The sequence below is a fragment of the Triturus cristatus genome, chromosome 4_1 (assembly GCF_964204655.1).
Source record: "Triturus cristatus chromosome 4_1, aTriCri1.1, whole genome shotgun sequence".
In the NCBI taxonomy this organism is placed as follows: domain Eukaryota; kingdom Metazoa; phylum Chordata; class Amphibia; order Caudata; family Salamandridae; genus Triturus; species Triturus cristatus.
The window spans coordinates 1,197,234,051-1,197,257,482 of record NC_140585.1 but is presented as its reverse complement, the minus strand read 5'-3'; positions in this window follow the sequence as shown (position 1 = coordinate 1,197,257,482).

The window sequence follows — 23,432 nt, the reverse complement described above, 5'->3', positions numbered from 1 at the left end:
GTTATTCAACATGAGGCACAATCCAAATGACATTTTCAATCAATTTTTCTACCGTCCAAAAAAAACCATTTCTGATGAAAAACGAGGACCCGTGACCTGTCAAACTTTCTCCAGATGGTCATGAATGGAAATTTTTTAATGGTACATTTTTTGACTGTAAATGACTATTGCATGTGAATTATCACTTTTGGAACTAAAATAGGTGTGTTTAGAGTCATTTTAATGCCTGAAATTGGTCGAAATAGAGGATTCTGAGTAGGAGAAAAAGTGTGTAAAAATGGCAATTTTGGTCACATTGAGGCTTTAAAAAGTAGTTATTAAACATGAGGCACAATCCAAATGACATTTTCAATCAATTTTTCTACAGTTCAAAAAATAAATTTCTGATGAAAAACGAGGACCCGTGACTGTCGAACTTTCTCCAGATGGTCAGAAATTGTAAGTTTTTTAATGTTGAATTTTTGGACTGTAAATGACTATTGCATGTGAATTATCACTTTTGGAACTAAAACAAGAGTGTTTAGAGTCATTTTAATGCTTGAAATTGGTCGAAATAGAAGCTTCTGAGAAGGAGAAAAAAGTCTGTAAAAATGGCAATTTTGGTCACATTGAGGCTTTAAAAGGTAGTTAATCAACATGAGGCACAATCCAAATTACATTTTCAATCAATTTTTCTACAGTCCAAAAAATACATTTTCTGATGATAAACGAGGACCCATGACCTGTCGAACTTTCTCCAGATGGTCAGAAATGGTAATTTTTTCATGTTTAATTTTTTGACTGTAAATGACTATTGCATGTGACTTATCACTTTTGGAACTAAAACAAGAGTGTTTAGAGTCATTTTAATGCCTGAAATTGGTCAAAATAGAAGCTTCTGAGTAGGAGAAAAAGCCTGTAAAAATGGCAGTTTTGGTCACATTGAGGCGTTAAAAAGTAGTTATTCAACATGAGGCACAATCCAAATGACATTTTCAAGCAATTTTTCTACAGTCCAAAAAATAAATTTTCTGATGAAAAACGAGGACCTGTTGAACTTTCTCCAGATGGTCAGAAATGGTAATTTTTAAATGTTTAATTTTTTTACTGTAAATGACTATTGCATGTGAATTATCACTTTTGGAACTCAAAAAAGAGTGTTTAGAGTCATTTTAATGCCTGAAATTGGTCGAAATAGAAGCTTCTGAGTAGGAGAAAAAGTCTGTAAAAATGGCAATTTTGGTCACATGGAGGCTTTAAAAAGTAGTTATTCAACATGAGGCACAATCCAAATGACATTTTCAATCAATTTTTCTACAGTCCAAAAAATAAATTTTCTGATGAAAAACGAGGACCCGTGACATGTCGAACTTTCTCCAGATGGTCAGAAATGGTAATTTTTTTACTGTAAATGACTATTGCATGTGAATTATCACTTTTGGAACTAAAACAAGAGTGTTTAGAGTCATTTTAATGTCTGAAATTGGTCAAAATAGAAGCTTCTGAGTAGGAGAAAAAGTCTGTAAAAATGGCAATTTTGGTCACATGGAGGCTTTAAAAAGTAGTTATTCAACATGAGGCACAATCCAAATGACATTTTCAATCAATTTTTCTACAGTCCAAAAAATAAATTTCCTGATGAAAAACGAGGACCCGTGACCTGTCGAACTTTCTCCAGATGGTCAGAAATGGAAATTTTTTAATGGTACATTTTTTGACTGTAAATGACTATTGCATGTGAATTATCACTTTTGGAACTAAAACAAGAGTGTTTAGAGTCATTTTAATGCCTGAAATTGGTCGAAATAGAAGCTTCTGAGTAGGAGAAAAAAGTCTGTAAAAATGGCAATTTTGGTCACATTGAGGCTTTAAAAAGTAGTTATTCAACATGAGGCACAATCCAAATGACATTTTCAATCAATTTTTCTACAGTCAAAAAAATTAATTTTCTGATGAAAAACGAGGACCCATGACCTGTCGAACTTTCTCCAGATGGTCAGAAATGGTAATTTTGAAATGTTAATTTTTTTAGTGTAAATGACTATTGCATGTGAATTATCACTTTTGGAACTAAAACAAGAGTGTTTAGAACCATTTTAATGCCTGAAATTGGTCGAAATAGAAGCTTCTGAGTAGGAGAAAAAGTCTGTAAAAATGGCAATTTTGGTCACATTGAGGCATTAAAAAGTAGTTATTCAACATGAGGCACAATCCAAATGACATTTTCAATCAATTTTTCTACAGTCCAAAAAATAAATTTTCTGATGAAAAACGATGACCCGTGACCTGTCGAACGTTCTCCAGATGGTCAGAAATGGTAATTTTTTAATGGTACATTTTTTGACTGTAAATGACTATTGCATGTGAAGTATCACTTTTGGAACTAAAACAAGAGTGTTTAGAGTTATTTTAATGCCTGAAATTGGTCGAAATAGAAGCTTCTGAGTAGGAGAAAAAAGTCTGTAAAAATGGCAATTTTGGTCACATTGAGGCTTTAAAAGGTAGTTAATCAACATGAGGCACAATCCAAATTACATTTTCAATCAATTTTTCTACAGTCCAAAAAATAAATTTTCTGATGATAAACAAGGACCCGTGACCTGTCGAACTTTCTACAGATGGTCAGAAATGGTTATTTTTTAATGTTGAATTTTTGGACTGTAAATGACTATTGCATGTGAATTATCACTTTTGGAACTAAAACAAGAGTGTTTAGAGTCATTTTAATGCCTGAAATTGGTCGAAATAGAAGCTTCTGAGTAGGAGAAAAAGTCTGTAAAAATGGCAATTTTGGTCACATTGAGGCGTTAAAAAGTAGTTATTCAACATGAGGCACAATCCAAATGACATTTTCAATCAATTTTTCTACAGTCCAAAAAATAAATTTTCTGAGGAAAAACGAGGACCCGTGACCTCTCGAACTTTCTCCAGATGGTCAGAAATGGTAATTTTTAAATGTTTAATTTTTTGAGTGTAAATGACTATTGCATGTGAATTATCACTTTTGGAACTAAAACAAGAGTGTTTAGAGTCATTTTAATGTCTGAAATTGGTCAAAATAGAAGCTTCTGAGTAGGAGAAAAAGTCTGTAAAAATGGCAATTTTGGTCACATTGAGGCCTTAAAAAGTTTTTATTCAACATGAGGCACAATCCAAATGACATTTTCAATCAATTTTTCTACAGTCCCAAAAATAAATTTTCCGATGAAAAACGAGGACCCGTGACCTGTTGAACTTTCTCCAGATGGTCAGAAATGGTAATTTTTAAATGTTTAATTTTTTGACTGTAAATGACTATTGCATGTGAATTATCACTTTTGGAACTAAAAAAAGAGTGTTTAGAGTCATTTTAATGCCTGAAATTGGTCGAAATAGAAGCTTCTGAGTAGGAGAAAAAGTCTGTAAAAATGGCAATTTTGGTCACATTGAGGCTTTAAAAAGTAGTTATTCAACATGAGGCACAATCCAAATGACATTTTCCATCAATTTTTCTACAGTCCAAAAAAAAAATGTTCTGATGAAAAACGAGGACCCGTGACCTGTCGAACTTTCTCCAGATGGTCAGAAATGGAAATTTTTTAATGGTACATTTTTTGACTGTAAATGACTATTGCATGTGAATTATCCCTTTTGGAACTAAAACAAGAGTGTTTAGAGTCATTTTAATGTCTGAAATTGGTCAAAATAGAAGCTTCTGAGTAGGAGAAAAAGTCTGTAAAAATGGCAATTTTGGTCACATTGAGGCTTTAAAAAGTAGTTATTCAACATGAGGCACAATCCAAATGACATTTTCAATCAATTTTTCTACAGTTCAAAAAATCAATTTTCTGATGAAAAACGAGGACCCGTGACTGTCGAACTTTCTCCAGATGGTCAGAAATTGTAAGTTTTTTAATGTTGAATTTTTGGACTGTAAATGACTATTGCATGTGAATTATCACTTTTGGAACTAAAACAAGAGTGTTTAGAGTCATTTTAATGCCTGAAATTGGTCGAAATAGAAGCTTCTGAGTAGGAGAAAAAGTCTGTAAAAATGGCAATTTTGGTCACATTGAGGCTTTAAAAAGTAGTTATTCAACATGAGGCACAATCCAAATGACATTTTCAATCAATTTTTCTACAGTCAAAAAAATTAATTTTCTGATGAAAAACGAGGACCCATGACCTGTCGAACTTTCTCCAGATGGTCAGAAATGGTAATTTTGAAATGTTAATTTTTTTAGTGTAAATGACTATTGCATGTGAATTATCACTTTTGGAACTAAAACAAGAGTGTTTAGAACCATTTTAATGCCTGAAATTGGTCGAAATAGAAGCTTCTGAGTAGGAGAAAAAGTCTGTAAAAATGGCAATTTTGGTCACATTGAGGCATTAAAAAGTAGTTATTCAACATGAGGCACAATCCAAATGACATTTTCAATCAATTTTTCTACAGTCCAAAAAATAAATTTTCTGATGAAAAACGATGACCCGTGACCTGTCGAACGTTCTCCAGATGGTCAGAAATGGTAATTTTTTAATGGTACATTTTTTGACTGTAAATGACTATTGCATGTGAAGTATCACTTTTGGAACTAAAACAAGAGTGTTTAGAGTTATTTTAATGCCTGAAATTGGTCGAAATAGAAGCTTCTGAGTAGGAGAAAAAAGTCTGTAAAAATGGCAATTTTGGTCACATTGAGGCTTTAAAAGGTAGTTAATCAACATGAGGCACAATCCAAATTACATTTTCAATCAATTTTTCTACAGTCCAAAAAATAAATTTTCTGATGATAAACAAGGACCCGTGACCTGTCGAACTTTCTACAGATGGTCAGAAATGGTTATTTTTTAATGTTGAATTTTTGGACTGTAAATGACTATTGCATGTGAATTATCACTTTTGGAACTAAAACAAGAGTGTTTAGAGTCATTTTAATGCCTGAAATTGGTCGAAATAGAAGCTTCTGAGTAGGAGAAAAAGTCTGTAAAAATGGCAATTTTGGTCACATTGAGGCGTTAAAAAGTAGTTATTCAACATGAGGCACAATCCAAATGACATTTTCAATCAATTTTTCTACAGTCCAAAAAATAAATTTTCTGAGGAAAAACGAGGACCCGTGACCTCTCGAACTTTCTCCAGATGGTCAGAAATGGTAATTTTTAAATGTTTAATTTTTTGAGTGTAAATGACTATTGCATGTGAATTATCACTTTTGGAACTAAAACAAGAGTGTTTAGAGTCATTTTAATGTCTGAAATTGGTCAAAATAGAAGCTTCTGAGTAGGAGAAAAAGTCTGTAAAAATGGCAATTTTGGTCACATTGAGGCCTTAAAAAGTAGTTATTCAACATGAGGCACAATCCAAATGACATTTTCAATCAATTTTTCTACAGTCCCAAAAATAAATTTTCCGATGAAAAACGAGGACCCGTGACCTGTTGAACTTTCTCCAGATGGTCAGAAATGGTAATTTTTAAATGTTTAATTTTTTGACTGTAAATGACTATTGCATGTGAATTATCACTTTTGGAACTAAAAAAAGAGTGTTTAGAGTCATTTTAATGCCTGAAATTGGTCGAAATAGAAGCTTCTGAGTAGGAGAAAAAGTCTGTAAAAATGGCAATTTTGGTCACATTGAGGCTTTAAAAAGTAGTTATTCAACATGAGGCACAATCCAAATGACATTTTCCATCAATTTTTCTACAGTCCAAAAAAAAAATGTTCTGATGAAAAACGAGGACCCGTGACCTGTCGAACTTTCTCCAGATGGTCAGAAATGGAAATTTTTTAATGGTACATTTTTTGACTGTAAATGACTATTGCATGTGAATTATCACTTTTGGAACTAAAACAAGAGTGTTTAGAGTCATTTTAATGTCTGAAATTGGTCAAAATAGAAGCTTCTGAGTAGGAGAAAAAGTCTGTAAAAATGGCAATTTTGGTCACATTGAGGCTTTAAAAAGTAGTTATTCAACATGAGGCACAATCCAAATGACATTTTCAATCAATTTTTCTACAGTTCAAAAAATCAATTTTCTGATGAAAAACGAGGACCCGTGACTGTCGAACTTTCTCCAGATGGTCAGAAATTGTAAGTTTTTTAATGTTGAATTTTTGGACTGTAAATGACTATTGCATGTGAATTATCACTTTTGGAACTAAAACAAGAGTGTTTAGAGTCATTTTAATGCCTGAAATTGGTCGAAATAGAAGCTTCTGAGTAGGAGAAAAAGTCTGTAAAAATGGCAATTTTGGTCACATTGAGGCTTTAAAAAGTAGTTATTCAACATGAGGCACAATCCAAATGAAATTTCAATCAATTTTTCTACAGTCCAAAAAATCAATTTTCTGATGAAAAACGAGGACAGATGACCTCCTTCTCCAGATGGTCAGAAATGGTAATTTTTTAATGTTTAATTTTTTTACTGTAAATGACTATTGCATGTGAATTGTCACTTTTGGAACTAAAAAAAGAGTGTTTAGAGTCATTTTAATGCCTGAAATTGGTCGAAATAGAAGCTTCTGAGTAGGAGAAAAAGTCTGTAAAAATGGCAATTTTGGTCACATGGAGGCTTTAAAAAGTAGTTATTCAACATGAGGCACAATCCAAATGACATTTTCAATCAATTTTTCTACAGTCCAAAAAATAAATTTTCTGATGAAAAACGAGGACCCGTGACATGTCGAACTTTCTCCAGATGGTCAGAAATGGTAATTTTTAAATGGTAATTTTTTTACTGTAAATGACTATTGCATGTGAATTATCACTTTTGGAACTAAAACAAGAGTGTTTAGAGTCATTTTAATGTCTGAAATTGGTCAAAATAGAAGCTTCTGAGTAGGAGAAAAAGTCTGTAAAAATGGCAATTTTGGTCACATGGAGGCTTTAAAAAGTAGTTATTCAACATGAGGCACAATCCAAATGACATTTTCAATCAATTTTTCTACAGTCCAAAAAATAAATTTTCTGATGAAAAACGAGGACCCGTGACCTGTCGAACTTTCTCCAGATGGTCAGAAATGGAAATTTTTTAATGGTAAATTTTTTGACTGTAAATGACTATTGCATGTGAATTATCACTTTTGGAACTAAAACAAGAGTGTTTAGAGTCATTTTAATGCCTGAAATTGGTCGAAATAGAAGCTTCTGAGTAGGAGAAAAAAGTCTGTAAAAATGGCAATTTTGGTCACATTGAGGCTTTAAAAAGTAGTTATTCAACATGAGGCACAATCCAAATGACATTTTCAATCAATTTTTCTACAGTCAAAAAAATTAATTTTCTGATGAAAAACGAGGACCCATGACCTGTCGAACTTTCTCCAGATGGTCAGAAATGGTAATTTTGAAATGTTAATTTTTTGAGTGTAAATGACTATTGCATGTGAATTATCACTTTTGGAACTAAAACAAGAGTGTTTAGAACCATTTTAATGCCTGAAATTGGTCGAAATAGAAGCTTCTGAGTAGGAGAAAAAGTCTGTAAAAATGGCAATTTTGGTCACATTGAGGCATTAAAAAGTAGTTATTCAACATGAGGCACAATCTAAATGACATTTTCAATCAATTTTTCTACAGTCCAAAAAATAAATTTTCTGATGAAAAACGATGACCCGTGACCTGTCGAACGTTCTCCAGATGGTCAGAAATGGTAATTTTTTAATGGTACATTTTTTGACTGTAAATGACTATTGCATGTGAAGTATCACTTTTGGAACTAAAACAAGAGTGTTTAGAGTTATTTTAATGCCTGAAATTGGTCGAAATAGAAGCTTCTGAGTAGGAGAAAAAAGTCTGTAAAAATGGCAATTTTGGTCACATTGAGGCTTTAAAAGGTAGTTAATCAACATGAGGCACAATCCAAATTACATTTTCAATCAATTTTTCTACAGTCCAAAAAATAAATTTTCTGATGATAAACAAGGACCCGTGACCTGTCGAACTTTCTACAGATGGTCAGAAATGGTAATTTTTTAATGTTGAATTTTTGGACTGTAAATGACTATTGCATGTGAATTATCACTTTTGGAACTAAAACAAGAGTGTTTAGAGTCATTTTAATGCCTGAAATTGGTCGAAATAGAAGCTTCTGAGTAGGAGAAAAAGTCTGTAAAAATGGCAATTTTGGTCACATTGAGGCGTTAAAAAGTAGTTATTCAACATGAGGCACAATCCAAATGACATTTTCAATCAATTTTTCTACAGTCCAAAAAATAAATTTTCTGAGGAAAAACGAGGACCCGTGACCTCTCGAACTTTCTCCAGATGGTCAGAAATGGTAATTTTTAAATGTTTAATTTTTTGACTGTAAATGACTATTGCATGTGAATTATCACTTTTGGAACTAAAAAAAGAGTGTTTAGAGTCATTTTAATGCCTGAAATTGGTCGAAATAGAAGCTTCTGAGTAGGAGAAAAAGTCTGTAAAAATGGCATTTTTGGTCACATTGAGGCTTTAAAAAGTAGTTATTCAACATGAGGCACAATCCAAATGACATTTTCCATCAATTTTTCTACAGTCCAAAAAAAAAATGTTCTGATGAAAAACGAGGACCCGTGACCTGTCGAACTTTCTCCAGATGGTCAGAAATGGAAATTTTTTAATGGTACATTTTTTGACTGTAAATGACTATTGCATGTGAATTATCCCTTTTGGAACTAAAACAAGAGTGTTTAGAGTCATTTTAATGTCTGAAATAGGTCAAAATAGAAGCTTCTGAGTAGGAGAAAAAGTCTGTAAAAATGGCAATTTTGGTCACATTGAGGCTTTAAAAAGTAGTTATTCAACATGAGGCACAATCCAAATGACATTTTCAATCAATTTTTCTACAGTTCAAAAAATCAATTTTCTGATGAAAAACGAGGACCCGTGACTGTCGAACTTTCTCCAGATGGTCAGAAATTGTAAGTTTTTTAATGTTGAATTTTTGGACTGTAAATGACTATTGCATGTGAATTATCACTTTTGGAACTAAAACAAGAGTGTTTAGAGTCATTTTAATGCCTGAAATTGGTCGAAATAGAAGCTTCTGAGTAGGAGAAAAAGTCTGTAAAAATGGCAATTTTGGTCACATTGAGGCTTTAAAAAGTAGTTATTCAACATGAGGCACAATCCAAATGAAATTTCAATCAATTTTTCTACAGTCCAAAAAATCAATTTTCTGATGAAAAACGAGGACAGATGACCTCCTTCTCCAGATGGTCAGAAATGGTAATTTTTTAATGTTTAATTTTTTGACTGTAAATGACTATTACATGTGAATTGTCACTTTTGGAACTAAAAGAAGAGTGTTTAGAGTCATTTTAATGCCTGAAATTGGTCGAAATAGAAGCTTCTGAGTAGGAGAAAAAGGTATGTAAAAATGGCAATTTTGGTCACATTGAGGCTTTAAAAGGTAGTTAATCAACATGAGGCACAATCCAAATTACATTTTCAATCAATTTTTCTACAGTCCAAAAAATAAATTTTCTGATGATAAATGAGGACCCGTGACCTGTCGAACTTTCTCCAGATGGTCAGAAATGGTAATTTTTTCATGTTTAATTTTTTGACTGTAAATGACTATTGCATGTGACTTATCACTTTTGGAACTAAAACAAGAGTGTTTAGAGTCATTTTAATGCCTGAAATTGGTCAAAATAGAAGCTTCTGAGTAGGAGAAAAAGCCTGTAAAAATGGCAGTTTTGGTCACATTGAGGCTTTAAAAAGTAGTTATTCAACATGAGGCACAATCCAAATGACATTTTCAATCAATTTTTCTACAGTCCAAAAAATAAATTTTCTGATGCAAAACGAGTTCCCATGACCTGTCGAACTTCCTCCAGATGGTCAGAAATGGTAATTTTTTAATGTTTAATTTTTTGACTGTAAATGACTATTGCATGTGAATTATCACTTTTGGAACTAAAATAAGTGTGTTTAGTCATTTTAATGCCTGAAATTGGTCGAAATAGAGGATTCTGACTAGGAGAAAAAGTCTGTAAAAATGGCAATTTTGGTCACATGGAGGCTTTAAAAAGTAGTTATTCAACATGAGGCACAATCCAAATGACATTTTCAATCAATTTTTCTACAGTCCAAAAAATAAATTTTCTGATGAAAAACGAGGACCTCTAGAAGTTTCTCCAGATGGTCAGAAATGGTAATTTTTAAATGTTTAATTTTTTTACTGTAAATGACTATTGCATGTGAATTATCACTTTTGGAACTAAAAAAAGAGTGTTTAGAGTCATTTTAATGCCTGAAATTGGTCGAAATAGAAGCTTCTGAGTAGGAGAAAAAGTCTGTAAAAATGGCAATTTTGGTCACATTGAGGCTTTAAAAAGTAGTTATTCAACATGAGGCACAATCCAAATGACATTTTCAATCAATTTTTCTACCGTCCAAAAAAAACCATTTCTGATGAAAAACGAGGACCCGTGACCTGTCAAACTTTCTCCAGATGGTCATGAATGGAAATTTTTTAATGGTACATTTTTTGACTGTAAATGACTATTGCATGTGAATTATCACTTTTGGAACTAAAATAGGTGTGTTTAGAGTCATTTTAATGCCTGAAATTGGTCGAAATAGAGGATTCTGAGTAGGAGAAAAAGTGTGTAAAAATGGCAATTTTGGTCACATTGAGGCTTTAAAAAGTAGTTATTAAACATGAGGCACAATCCAAATGACATTTTCAATCAATTTTTCTACAGTTCAAAAAATAAATTTCTGATGAAAAACGAGGACCCGTGACTGTCGAACTTTCTCCAGATGGTCAGAAATTGTAAGTTTTTTAATGTTGAATTTTTGGACTGTAAATGACTATTGCATGTGAATTATCACTTTTGGAACTAAAACAAGAGTGTTTAGAGTCATTTTAATGCTTGAAATTGGTCGAAATAGAAGCTTCTGAGAAGGAGAAAAAAGTCTGTAAAAATGGCAATTTTGGTCACATTGAGGCTTTAAAAGGTAGTTAATCAACATGAGGCACAATCCAAATTACATTTTCAATCAATTTTTCTACAGTCCAAAAAATACATTTTCTGATGATAAACGAGGACCCATGACCTGTCGAACTTTCTCCAGATGGTCAGAAATGGTAATTTTTTCATGTTTAATTTTTTGACTGTAAATGACTATTGCATGTGACTTATCACTTTTGGAACTAAAACAAGAGTGTTTAGAGTCATTTTAATGCCTGAAATTGGTCAAAATAGAAGCTTCTGAGTAGGAGAAAAAGCCTGTAAAAATGGCAGTTTTGGTCACATTGAGGCGTTAAAAAGTAGTTATTCAACATGAGGCACAATCCAAATGACATTTTCAAGCAATTTTTCTACAGTCCAAAAAATAAATTTTCTGATGAAAAACGAGGACCTGTTGAACTTTCTCCAGATGGTCAGAAATGGTAATTTTTAAATGTTTAATTTTTTTACTGTAAATGACTATTGCATGTGAATTATCACTTTTGGAACTCAAAAAAGAGTGTTTAGAGTCATTTTAATGCCTGAAATTGGTCGAAATAGAAGCTTCTGAGTAGGAGAAAAAGTCTGTAAAAATGGCAATTTTGGTCACATGGAGGCTTTAAAAAGTAGTTATTCAACATGAGGCACAATCCAAATGACATTTTCAATCAATTTTTCTACAGTCCAAAAAATAAATTTTCTGATGAAAAACGAGGACCCGTGACATGTCGAACTTTCTCCAGATGGTCAGAAATGGTAATTTTTTTACTGTAAATGACTATTGCATGTGAATTATCACTTTTGGAACTAAAACAAGAGTGTTTAGAGTCATTTTAATGTCTGAAATTGGTCAAAATAGAAGCTTCTGAGTAGGAGAAAAAGTCTGTAAAAATGGCAATTTTGGTCACATGGAGGCTTTAAAAAGTAGTTATTCAACATGAGGCACAATCCAAATGACATTTTCAATCAATTTTTCTACAGTCCAAAAAATAAATTTCCTGATGAAAAACGAGGACCCGTGACCTGTCGAACTTTCTCCAGATGGTCAGAAATGGAAATTTTTTAATGGTACATTTTTTGACTGTAAATGACTATTGCATGTGAATTATCACTTTTGGAACTAAAACAAGAGTGTTTAGAGTCATTTTAATGCCTGAAATTGGTCGAAATAGAAGCTTCTGAGTAGGAGAAAAAAGTCTGTAAAAATGGCAATTTTGGTCACATTGAGGCTTTAAAAAGTAGTTATTCAACATGAGGCACAATCCAAATGACATTTTCAATCAATTTTTCTACAGTCAAAAAAATTAATTTTCTGATGAAAAATGAGGACCCATGACCTGTCGAACTTTCTCCAGATGGTCAGAAATGGTAATTTTGAAATGTTAATTTTTTTAGTGTAAATGACTATTGCATGTGAATTATCACTTTTGGAACTAAAACAAGAGTGTTTAGAACCATTTTAATGCCTGAAATTGGTCGAAATAGAAGCTTCTGAGTAGGAGAAAAAGTCTGTAAAAATGGCAATTTTGGTCACATTGAGGCATTAAAAAGTAGTTATTCAACATGAGGCACAATCCAAATGACATTTTCAATCAATTTTTCTACAGTCCAAAAAATAAATTTTCTGATGAAAAACGATGACCCGTGACCTGTCGAACGTTCTCCAGATGGTCAGAAATGGTAATTTTTTAATGGTACATTTTTTGACTGTAAATGACTATTGCATGTGAAGTATCACTTTTGGAACTAAAACAAGAGTGTTTAGAGTTATTTTAATGCCTGAAATTGGTCGAAATAGAAGCTTCTGAGTAGGAGAAAAAAGTCTGTAAAAATGGCAATTTTGGTCACATTGAGGCTTTAAAAGGTAGTTAATCAACATGAGGCACAATCCAAATTACATTTTCAATCAATTTTTCTACAGTCCAAAAAATAAATTTTCTGATGATAAACAAGGACCCGTGACCTGTCGAACTTTCTACAGATGGTCAGAAATGGTTATTTTTTAATGTTGAATTTTTGGACTGTAAATGACTATTGCATGTGAATTATCACTTTTGGAACTAAAACAAGAGTGTTTAGAGTCATTTTAATGCCTGAAATTGGTCGAAATAGAAGCTTCTGAGTAGGAGAAAAAGTCTGTAAAAATGGCAATTTTGGTCACATTGAGGCGTTAAAAAGTAGTTATTCAACATGAGGCACAATCCAAATGACATTTTCAATCAATTTTTCTACAGTCCAAAAAATAAATTTTCTGAGGAAAAACGAGGACCCGTGACCTCTCGAACTTTCTCCAGATGGTCAGAAATGGTAATTTTTAAATGTTTAATTTTTTGAGTGTAAATGACTATTGCATGTGAATTATCACTTTTGGAACTAAAACAAGAGTGTTTAGAGTCATTTTAATGTCTGAAATTGGTCAAAATAGAAGCTTCTGAGTAGGAGAAAAAGTCTGTAAAAATGGCAATTTTGGTCACATTGAGGCCTTAAAAAGTAGTTATTCAACATGAGGCACAATCCAAATGACATTTTCAATCAATTTTTCTACAGTCCCAAAAATAAATTTTCCGATGAAAAACGAGGACCCGTGACCTGTTGAACTTTCTCCAGATGGTCAGAAATGGTAATTTTTAAATGTTTAATTTTTTGACTGTAAATGACTATTGCATGTGAATTATCACTTTTGGAACTAAAAAAAGAGTGTTTAGAGTCATTTTAATGCCTGAAATTGGTCGAAATAGAAGCTTCTGAGTAGGAGAAAAAGTCTGTAAAAATGGCAATTTTGGTCACATTGAGGCTTTAAAAAGTAGTTATTCAACATGAGGCACAATCCAAATGACATTTTCCATCAATTTTTCTACAGTCCAAAAAAAAAATGTTCTGATGAAAAACGAGGACCCGTGACCTGTCGAACTTTCTCCAGATGGTCAGAAATGGAAATTTTTTAATGGTACATTTTTTGACTGTAAATGACTATTGCATGTGAATTATCCCTTTTGGAACTAAAACAAGAGTGTTTAGAGTCATTTTAATGTCTGAAATTGGTCAAAATAGAAGCTTCTGAGTAGGAGAAAAAGTCTGTAAAAATGGCAATTTTGGTCACATTGAGGCTTTAAAAAGTAGTTATTCAACATGAGGCACAATCCAAATGACATTTTCAATCAATTTTTCTACAGTTCAAAAAATCAATTTTCTGATGAAAAACGAGGACCCGTGACTGTCGAACTTTCTCCAGATGGTCAGAAATTGTAAGTTTTTTAATGTTGAATTTTTGGACTGTAAATGACTATTGCATGTGAATTATCACTTTTGGAACTAAAACAAGAGTGTTTAGAGTCATTTTAAAGCCTGAAATTGGTCGAAATAGAAGCTTCTGAGTAGGAGAAAAAGTCTGTAAAAATGGCAATTTTGGTCACATTGAGGCTTTAAAAAGTAGTTATTCAACATGAGGCACAATCCAAATGACATTTTCAATCAATTTTTCTACAGTCAAAAAAATTAATTTTCTGATGAAAAACGAGGACCCATGACCTGTCGAACTTTCTCCAGATGGTCAGAAATGGTAATTTTGAAATGTTAATTTTTTTAGTGTAAATGACTATTGCATGTGAATTATCACTTTTGGAACTAAAACAAGAGTGTTTAGAACCATTTTAATGCCTGAAATTGGTCGAAATAGAAGCTTCTGAGTAGGAGAAAAAGTCTGTAAAAATGGCAATTTTGGTCACATTGAGGCATTAAAAAGTAGTTATTCAACATGAGGCACAATCCAAATGACATTTTCAATCAATTTTTCTACAGTCCAAAAAATAAATTTTCTGATGAAAAACGATGACCCGTGACCTGTCGAACGTTCTCCAGATGGTCAGAAATGGTAATTTTTTAATGGTACATTTTTTGACTGTAAATGACTATTGCATGTGAAGTATCACTTTTGGAACTAAAACAAGAGTGTTTAGAGTTATTTTAATGCCTGAAATTGGTCGAAATAGAAGCTTCTGAGTAGGAGAAAAAAGTCTGTAAAAATGGCAATTTTGGTCACATTGAGGCTTTAAAAGGTAGTTAATCAACATGAGGCACAATCCAAATTACATTTTCAATCAATTTTTCTACAGTCCAAAAAATAAATTTTCTGATGATAAACAAGGACCCGTGACCTGTCGAACTTTCTACAGATGGTCAGAAATGGTTATTTTTTAATGTTGAATTTTTGGACTGTAAATGACTATTGCATGTGAATTATCACTTTTGGAACTAAAACAAGAGTGTTTAGAGTCATTTTAATGCCTGAAATTGGTCGAAATAGAAGCTTCTGAGTAGGAGAAAAAGTCTGTAAAAATGGCAATTTTGGTCACATTGAGGCGTTAAAAAGTAGTTATTCAACATGAGGCACAATCCAAATGACATTTTCAATCAATTTTTCTACAGTCCAAAAAATAAATTTTCTGAGGAAAAACGAGGACCCGTGACCTCTCGAACTTTCTCCAGATGGTCAGAAATGGTAATTTTTAAATGTTTAATTTTTTGAGTGTAAATGACTATTGCATGTGAATTATCACTTTTGGAACTAAAACAAGAGTGTTTAGAGTCATTTTAATGTCTGAAATTGGTCAAAATAGAAGCTTCTGAGTAGGAGAAAAAGTCTGTAAAAATGGCAATTTTGGTCACATTGAGGCCTTAAAAAGTAGTTATTCAACATGAGGCACAATCCAAATGACATTTTCAATCAATTTTTCTACAGTCCCAAAAATAAATTTTCCGATGAAAAACGAGGACCCGTGACCTGTTGAACTTTCTCCAGATGGTCAGAAATGGTAATTTTTAAATGTTTAATTTTTTGACTGTAAATGACTATTGCATGTGAATTATCACTTTTGGAACTAAAAAAAGAGTGTTTAGAGTCATTTTAATGCCTGAAATTGGTCGAAATAGAAGCTTCTGAGTAGGAGAAAAAGTCTGTAAAAATGGCAATTTTGGTCACATTGAGGCTTTAAAAAGTAGTTATTCAACATGAGGCACAATCCAAATGACATTTTCCATCAATTTTTCTACAGTCCAAAAAAAAAATGTTCTGATGAAAAACGAGGACCCGTGACCTGTCGAACTTTCTCCAGATGGTCAGAAATGGAAATTTTTTAATGGTACATTTTTTGACTGTAAATGACTATTGCATGTGAATTATCACTTTTGGAACTAAAACAAGAGTGTTTAGAGTCATTTTAATGTCTGAAATTGGTCAAAATAGAAGCTTCTGAGTAGGAGAAAAAGTCTGTAAAAATGGCAATTTTGGTCACATTGAGGCTTTAAAAAGTAGTTATTCAACATGAGGCACAATCCAAATGACATTTTCAATCAATTTTTCTACAGTTCAAAAAATCAATTTTCTGATGAAAAACGAGGACCCGTGACTGTCGAACTTTCTCCAGATGGTCAGAAATTGTAAGTTTTTTAATGTTGAATTTTTGGACTGTAAATGACTATTGCATGTGAATTATCACTTTTGGAACTAAAACAAGAGTGTTTAGAGTCATTTTAATGCCTGAAATTGGTCGAAATAGAAGCTTCTGAGTAGGAGAAAAAGTCTGTAAAAATGGCAATTTTGGTCACATTGAGGCTTTAAAAAGTAGTTATTCAACATGAGGCACAATCCAAATGAAATTTCAATCAATTTTTCTACAGTCCAAAAAATCAATTTTCTGATGAAAAACGAGGACAGATGACCTCCTTCTCCAGATGGTCAGAAATGGTAATTTTTTAATGTTTAATTTTTTGACTGTAAATGACTATTGCATGTGAATTGTCACTTTTGGAACTAAAACAAGAGTGTTTAGAGTCATTTTAATGCCTGAAATTGGTCGAAATAGAAGCTTCTGAGTAGGAGAAAAAGGTCTGTAAAAATGGCAATTTTGGTCACATTGAGGCTTTAAAAGGTAGTTAATCAACATGAGGCACAATCCAAATTACATTTTCAATCAATTTTTCTACAGTCCAAAAAATACATTTTCTGATGATAAATGAGGACCCGTGACCTGTCGAACTTTCTCCAGATGGTCAGAAATGGTAATTTTTTCATGTTTAATTTTTTGACTGTAAATGACTATTGCATATGACTTATCACTTTTGGAACTAAAACAAGAGTGTTTAGAGTCATTTTAATGCCTGAAATTGGTCAAAATAGAAGCTTCTGAGTAGGAGAAAAAGCCTGTAAAAATGGCAGTTTTGGTCACATTGAGGCTTTAAAAAGTAGTTATTCAACATGAGGCACAATCCAAATGACATTTTCAATCAATTTTTCTACAGTCCAAAAAATAAATTTTCTGATGCAAAACGAGTTCCCATGACCTGTCGAACTTCCTCCAGATGGTCAGAAATGGTAATTTTTTAATGTTTAATTTTTTGACTGTAAATGACTATTGCATGTGAATTATCACTTTTGGAACTAAAATAAGTGTGTTTAGTCATTTTAATGCCTGAAATTGGTCGAAATAGAGGATTCTGAGTAGGAGAAAAAGTCTGTAAAAATGGCAATTTTGATCACATTGAGGCTTTAAAAAGTAGTTATTCAACATGAGGCACAATCCAAATGACATTTTTAATCAATTTTTCTACAGTCCAAAAAATAAATTTTCTGATGAAAAACGAGGACCTGTTGAAGTTTCTCCAGATGGTCAGAAATGGTAATTTTTAAATGTTTAATTTTTTTACTGTAAATGACTATTGCATGTGAATTATCACTTTTGGAACTAAAAAAAGAGTGTTTAGAGTCATTTTAATGCCTGAAATTGGTCGAAATAGAAGCTTCTGAGTAGGAGAAAAAGTCTGTAAAAATGGCAATTTTGGTCACATTGAGGCTTTAAAAAGTAGTTATTCAACATGAGGCACAATCCAAATGACATTTTCAATCAATTTTTCTACCGTCCAAAAAAAAACATTTCTGATGAAAAACGAGGACCCGTGACCTGTCAAACTTTCTCCAGATGGTCATGAATGGAAATTTTTTAATGGTACATTTTTTGACTGTAAATGACTATTGCATGTGAATTATCACTTTTGGAACTAAAACAAGAGTGTTTAGAGTCATTTTAATGCCTGAAATTGGTCGAAATAGAAGCTTCTGAGTAGGAGAAAAAAGTCTGTAAAAATGGCAATTTTGGTCACATTGAGGCTTTAAAAAGTAGTTATTCAACATGAGGCACAATCCAAATGACATTTTCAATCAATTTTTCTACAGTCCAAAAAATAAATTTTCTGATGCAAAACGAGTTCCCATGACCTGTCGAACTTCCTCCAGATGGTCAGAAATGGTAATTTTTTAATGTTTAATTTTTTGACTGTAAATGACTATTGCATGTGAATTATCACTTTTGGAACTAAAATAAGTGTGTTTAGTCATTTTAATGCCTGAAATTGGTCGAAATAGAGGATTCTGACTAGGAGAAAAAGTCTGTAAAAATGGCAATTTTGGTCACATGGAGGCTTTAAAAAGTAGTTATTCAACATGAGGCACAATCCAAATGACATTTTCAATCAATTTTTCTACAGTCCAAAAAATAAATTTTCTGATGAAAAACGAGGACCTGTTGAAGTTTCTCCAGATGGTCAGAAATGGTAATTTTTAAATGTTTAATTTTTTTACTGTAAATGACTATTGCATGTGAATTATCACTTTTGGAACTAAAAAAAGAGTGTTTAGAGTCATTTTAATGCCTGAAATTGGTCGAAATAGAAGCTTCTGAGTAGGAGAAAAAGTCTGTAAAAATGGCAATTTTGGTCACATTGAGGCTTTAAAAAGTAGTTATTCAACATGAGGCACAATCCAAATGACATTTTCAATCAATTTTTCTACCGTCCAAAAAAAAACATTTCTGATGAAAAACGAGGACCCGTGACCTGTCAAACTTTCTCCAGATGGTCATGAATGGAAATTTTTTAATGGTACATTTTTTGACTGTAAATGACTATTGCATGTGAATTATCACTTTTGGAACTAAAACAAGAGTGTTTAGAGTCATTTTAATGCCTGAAATTGGTCAAAATATAAGCTTCTGAGTAGGAGAAAAAGTCTGTAAAAATGGCAATTTTGGTTACATTGAGGCTTTAAAAAGTAGTTATTCAACATGAGCCACAATCCAAATGACATTTTCAATCAATTTTTCTACAGTCCAAAAAATTAATTTTCTGATGAAAAACGAGTACCCGTGACCTGTCGAACTTCCTCCAGATGGTCAGAAATGGTCATTTTTTAATGTTTAATTTTTTGACTGTAAATGACTATTGCATGTGAATTATCACTTTTGGAACTAAAATAGGTGTGTTTAGAGTCATTTTAATGCCTGAAATTGGTCGAAATAGAGGATTCTGAGTAGGAGAAAAAGTCTGTAAAAATGGCAATTTTGGTCACATTGAGGCTTTAAAAAGTAGTTATTAAACATGAGGCACAATCCAAATGACATTTTCAATCAATTTTTCTACATTTCAAAAAATAAATTTCTGATGAAAAACGAGGACCCGTGACTGTCGAACTTTCTCCAGATGGTCAGAAATTGTAAGTTTTTTAATGTTGAATTTTTGGACTGTAAATGACTATTGCATGTGAATTATCACTTTTGGAACTAAAACAAGAGTGTTTAGAGTCATTTTAATGCCTGAAATTGGTCGAAATAGAAGCTTCTGAGAAGGAGAAAAAAGTCTGTAAAAATGGCAATTTTGGTCATATTGAGGCTTTAAAAGGTAGTTAATCAACATGAGGCACAATCCAAATTACATTTTCAATCAATTTTTCTACAGTCCAAAAAATACATTTTCTGATGATAAACGAGGACCCGTGACCTGTCGAACTTTCTCCAGATGGTCAGAAATGGTAATTTTTTCATGTTGAATTTTTGGACTGTAAATGACTATTGCATGTGAATTATCACTTTTGGAACTAAAACAAGAGTGTTTAGAGTCATTTTAATGCCTGAAATTGGTCGAAATAGAAGCTTCTGAGTAGGAGAAAAAGTCTGTAAAAATGGCAATTTTGGTCACATTGAGGCGTTAAAAAGTAGTTATTCAACATGAGGCACAATCCAAATGACATTTTCAATCAATTTTTCTACAGTCCAAAAAATAAATTTTCTGAGGAAAAACGAGGACCCGTGACCTCTCGAACTTTCTCCAGATGGTCAGAAATGGTAATTTTTAAATGTTTAATTTTTTGAGTGTAAATGACTATTGCATGTGAATTATCACTTTTGGAACTAAAACAAGAGTGTTTAGAGTCATTTTAATGTCTGAAATTGGTCAAAATAGAAGCTTCTGAGTAGGAGAAAAAGTCTGTAAAAATGGCAATTTTGGTCACATTGAGGCCTTAAAAAGTAGTTATTCAACATGAGGCACAATCCAAATGACATTTTCAATCAATTTTTCTACAGTCCCAAAAATAAATTTTCCGATGAAAAACGAGGACCCGTGACCTGTTGAACTTTCTCCAGATGGTCAGAAATGGTAATTTTTAAATGTTTAATTTTTTGACTGTAAATGACTATTGCATGTGAATTATCACTTTTGGAACTAAAAAAAGAGTGTTTAGAGTCATTTTAATGCCTGAAATTGGTCGAAATAGAAGCTTCTGAGTAGGAGAAAAAGTCTGTAAAAATGGCAATTTTGGTCACATTGAGGCTTTAAAAAGTAGTTATTAAACATGAGGCACAATCCAAATGACATTTTCCATCAATTTTTCTACAGTCCAAAAAAAAAATGTTCTGATGAAAAACGAGGACCCGTGACCTGTCGAACTTTCTCCAGATGGTCAGAAATGGAAATTTTTTAATGGTACATTTTTTGACTGTAAATGACTATTGCATGTGAATTATCACTTTTGGAACTAAAACAAGAGTGTTTAGAGTCATTTTAATGTCTGAAATTGGTCAAAATAGAAGCTTCTGAGTAGGAGAAAAAGTCTGTAAAAATGGCAATTTTGGTCACATTGAGGCTTTAAAAAGTAGTTATTCAACATGAGGCACAATCCAAATGACATTTTCAATCAATTTTTCTACAGTTCAAAAAATCAATTTTCTGATGAAAAACGAGGACCCGTGACTGTCGAACTTTCTCCAGATGGTCAGAAATTGTAAGTTTTTTAATGTTGAATTTTTGGACTATAAATGACTATTGCATGTGAATTATCACTTTTGGAACTAAAACAAGAGTGTTTAGAGTCATTTTAATGCCTGAAATTGGTCGAAATAGAAGCTTCTGAGTAGGAGAAAAAGTCTGTAAAAATGGCAATTTTGGTCACATTGAGGCTTTAAAAAGTAGTTATTCAACATGAGGCACAATCCAAATGAAATTTCAATCAATTTTTCTACAGTCCAAAAAATCAATTTTCTGATGAAAAACGAGGACAGATGACCTCCTTCTCCAGATGGTCAGAAATGGTAATTTTTTAATGTTTAATTTTTTGACTGTAAATGACTATTGCATGTGAATTGTCACTTTTGGAACTAAAACAAGAGTGTTTAGAGTCATTTTAATGCCTGAAATTGGTCGAAATAGAAGCTTCTGAGTAGGAGAAAAAGGTCTGTAAAAATGGCAATTTTGGTCACATTGAGGCTTTAAAAGGTAGTTAATCAACATGAGGCACAATCCAAATTACATTTTCAATCAATTTTTCTACAGTCCAAAAAATACATTTTCTGATGATAAATGAGGACCCGTGACCTGTCGAACTTTCTCCAGATGGTCAGAAATGGTAATTTTTTCATGTTTAATTTTTTGACTGTAAATGACTATTGCATATGACTTATCACTTTTGGAACTAAAACAAGAGTGTTTAGAGTCATTTTAATGCCTGAAATTGGTCAAAATAGAAGCTTCTGAGTAGGAGAAAAAGCCTGTAAAAATGGCAGTTTTGGTCACATTGAGGCTTTAAAAAGTAGTTATTCAACATGAGGCACAATCCAAATGACATTTTCAATCAATTTTTCTACAGTCCAAAAAATAAATTTTCTGATGCAAAACGAGTTCCCATGACCTGTCGAACTTCCTCCAGATGGTCAGAAATGGTAATTTTTTAATGTTTAATTTTTTGACTGTAAATGACTATTGCATGTGAATTATCACTTTTGGAACTAAAATAAGTGTGTTTAGTCATTTTAATGCCTGAAATTGGTCGAAATAGAGGATTCTGAGTAGGAGAAAAAGTCTGTAAAAATGGCAATTTTGATCACATTGAGGCTTTAAAAAGTAGTTATTCAACATGAGGCACAATCCAAATGACATTTTTAATCAATTTTTCTACAGTCCAAAAAATAAATTTTCTGATGAAAAACGAGGACCTGTTGAAGTTTCTCCAGATGGTCAGAAATGGTAATTTTTAAATGTTTAATTTTTTTACTGTAAATGACTATTGCATGTGAATTATCACTTTTGGAACTAAAAAAAGAGTGTTTAGAGTCATTTTAATGCCTGAAATTGGTCGAAATAGAAGCTTCTGAGTAGGAGAAAAAGTCTGTAAAAATGGCAATTTTGGTCACATTGAGGCTTTAAAAAGTAGTTATTCAACATGAGGCACAATCCAAATGACATTTTCAATCAATTTTTCTACCGTCCAAAAAAAAACATTTCTGATGAAAAACGAGGACCCGTGACCTGTCAAACTTTCTCCAGATGGTCATGAATGGAAATTTTTTAATGGTACATTTTTTGACTGTAAATGACTATTGCATGTGAATTATCACTTTTGGAACTAAAACAAGAGTGTTTAGAGTCATTTTAATGCCTGAAATTGGTCGAAATAGAAGCTTCTGAGTAGGAGAAAAAAGTCTGTAAAAATGGCAATTTTGGTCACATTGAGGCTTTAAAAAGTAGTTATTCAACATGAGGCACAATCCAAATGACATTTTCAATCAATTTTTCTACAGTCCAAAAAATAAATTTTCTGATGCAAAACGAGTTCCCATGACCTGTCGAACTTCCTCCAGATGGTCAGAAATGGTAATTTTTTAATGTTTAATTTTTTGACTGTAAATGACTATTGCATGTGAATTATCACTTTTGGAACTAAAATAAGTGTGTTTAGTCATTTTAATGCCTGAAATTGGTCGAAATAGAGGATTCTGACTAGGAGAAAAAGTCTGTAAAAATGGCAATTTTGGTCACATGGAGGCTTTAAAAAGTAGTTATTCAACATGAGGCACAATCCAAATGACATTTTCAATCAATTTTTCTACAGTCCAAAAAATAAATTTTCTGATGAAAAACGAGGACCTGTTGAAGTTTCTCCAGATGGTCAGAAATGGTAATTTTTAAATGTTTAATTTTTTTACTGTAAATGACTATTGCATGTGAATTATCACTTTTGGAACTAAAAAAAGAGTGTTTAGAGTCATTTTAATGCCTGAAATTGGTCGAAATAGAAGCTTCTGAGTAGGAGAAAAAGTCTGTAAAAATGGCAATTTTGGTCACATTGAGGCTTTAAAAAGTAGTTATTCAACATGAGGCACAATCCAAATGACATTTTCAATCAATTTTTCTACCGTCCAAAAAAAAAC